At 38.0% G+C, this 2,603-nt stretch overlaps 1 long non-coding RNA gene across 1 annotated transcript; it reads left to right on the top strand.

Annotated features, from left to right (window-relative positions):
- The first annotated feature begins 480 nt into the window (after window positions 1–480).
- LOC140613908 (uncharacterized) lies at window positions 481–2,169 on the top strand. The gene is made up of 2 exons (XR_012014829.1): window positions 481–576; window positions 1,832–2,169. It is a non-coding gene; the product is annotated as an uncharacterized lncRNA (long non-coding RNA).
- The last annotated feature ends 434 nt before the right edge of the window (window positions 2,170–2,603 follow it).

Raw genomic sequence — 2,603 nt, 5'->3', positions numbered from 1 at the left:
GTTTGCCAATTATACTACCGGAGAATATATGCAGCCATGTCTTAAAAGGAAGTTAAAGGTAGTTTTTTTATTAATTTCTTTCTCCTGATATAAGGGTCCTTTACCTTTAAAAATAAGCTTATATCCAATTTGGCAGGCAATTATGCAAATGTATTCTGTTAGGGCAGATTCCAATGGTAAAACATAAAATAAACTTAAGAAAAATGGGGGAGTCAAGCAAAGAGAAAGTTGGTGGGTCTTGCTATTTTTTTTTTTTTTACTTTAAATATTTTTAGGCCTCTTTACCACTGCTGTTGGGTCATTTCTCTTAGCTATACTAAAGAGCCTTTGTCAGTCTGGAGGAGGCAGCCATGTGTCCATGAATGCTTATTTAGTACGCTGAGGACAGATGGCCTAGAATTGCTGAAGAAGACCTTAAGATATATTTAAAAGAGGAAAGGGAAAGAAACAATAAGGGAGGAAATAAATTAGAGAAGAGGCAAATGTGTAGCCAGGAAAAGTACCCGCGCGCGCGCACACACACACACACACACAGGCACACGCACACGCACACAAATGAAGGCAAACTATAAAGTGGTAAGTAGGACCTGATTTTTTATAGATTTGCTTTTTCTGTAGAAACTTTCATTTTCATTATTGTTGATCTGTTGTCTTCTTAGGAGAAACCTGACAATCATAGTCACTGCTGGTTTGGGCTTAGCCTGTTTTAGTTGATATACACTGCACTTTTGCTTCTTATAGCATCCAAATTTGAAATATAAATTTTGATTCAGAAAAGCTCAAGGGATTTACTTAAATCAAACTGAATTAAATCGAAATCCCTGACACCCTAAGAGTCAATGCTTTAACGCAATTTGTTTGAGTCTACTGTAATTAATTTATCTTGCTTAGCATTTTATTTCATTTTTTTCTGTTAAGAAAACAGACACACTAGTGCCCAATTCAAACCTCATGTAGGGTTGTTTGAAGTGTACTGGGAGCGGGAAAGGAAGTGAGGATGGAGGATGGATAGGCATGGAGGCATCCGTGGATAACATTGTTGGGTTTTTTTTTCCTTCCCAAATAAATAGTGTGAGATGTAGTGAGATGATTAAAAACTGACATTAGTAGATTTTTACTATGTATTTTTTTCTTTCCAAGTTATCAAATTAACATTTTCCCATTTTCTTCAGATTTATTCTATTTCAACCATGCTCTGACTATGCCAGGTAACAGAGGGCTGTTGCTTCAATTGCCAGGTTTTCTAATGCTCATAAAACAAATATTAGATTCCAAATTTCTTATTGCCTTCTGAGTTGTCATGGTTATCAAATGACACCTTCTCTAAATTCTCTCTCATTTTAACTCTTTTTCATGCTTTGTATAAACAGGCTGCTTGAAAATCAAGAAAAAAAAAAACCATCAAGTTTGGGTGCTATAAGCAGCAAGAAACACAGAAGGAAAGAAATATTTTGTTAACCACAAATTGAAAGTGGAAAGATTTTATCCAGAAGCATTAAATGTCATTAAACATAAGAAGTCTAAAAAATACCTGCTTTATATAATGGTTCTCTGAACAAGCTCTTGGTAACTTGCAGCCTGCTAAGTGAGTGACTCTTGCATTGTGGTTAGAGCTTTTCTGCAACAACCTCCCCCACCCTACCTCCCCCACCCCACCCCCCAGACCCACACCCACCAACCACCACCACCAATGAAATGGGCAGCAAGGACGTTGGATCATTCTAAAGTAAATACAAGGGATATTTTTTGGATACAAGCACCTTTAAAAATAGAAAGGCAAGAAGATTCATAAACAGAGCCTTTGAAAATGTACAATACTTTTGTCTTACAGAAACATCTGTTGCTCAGATGAGTATTTGGAACACTGAGTGCTTCGGATTATCCTCAGAAGGTGTGTTAGGAGGTGGCTCTCTGTGGACTTGGCCCCAGGGGAGGTCAACCCGACTCTCTCGGCCTGTTGGCTCAGCAATTTCCCAGTGGTCAGCCCGTCTTGCCATAATCATATGCTGGCGCCCCAAGCCTGTTTCTTAACTGTACTCTGTACCTTCTAATGAAAGCATCCCAAAATATCTCCAACCGCCCAAACTCTGGGGCAGCCATGACCTCAGACTGGACGGCTGGACACACTGCATTTGCTCAGACAGAATGATAAAAATCTCCCCGCCCTGATGACTGAAATCCTCACTTTCTCTGCTAGTTCTTGTCACTTCATAAGTTAAGATTACTTGCATGAATTCCAGTATCTGTGACATGTAGCTGATTAGGAAGCTCTAACCCAAGGCATAACACCACACAATCTGATGTAACTTGGAACTTTTACATAAAGAAAAGAAAAGATGGGGGGGAAAGTAATTATAAAATAACTTTTTGTGCTTAAAGTAATAAACACAACAGCAACAAAAAATAAAATGTGCAAGTCAAAAGAGATAATTCATTTGCAAGTTATTTGAAAACTGTAGTATATCTCCTACACAAATGGGAAATGATTTCCTGGTGGAGCTACACTATCGTGGCTGTGGATGAACATGTACTATCTTGGACTTTACTACAATCCTTTGGGTAAGTTTTCATCTCTGAGGATAATAAAACAAAATAAGGAGATG

This window comes from Canis lupus, chromosome 2 (assembly GCF_048164855.1).
Source record: "Canis lupus baileyi chromosome 2, mCanLup2.hap1, whole genome shotgun sequence".
Lineage (NCBI taxonomy): Eukaryota > Metazoa > Chordata > Mammalia > Carnivora > Canidae > Canis > Canis lupus.
This window is presented reverse-complemented; position numbering and strand designations above follow the sequence as displayed.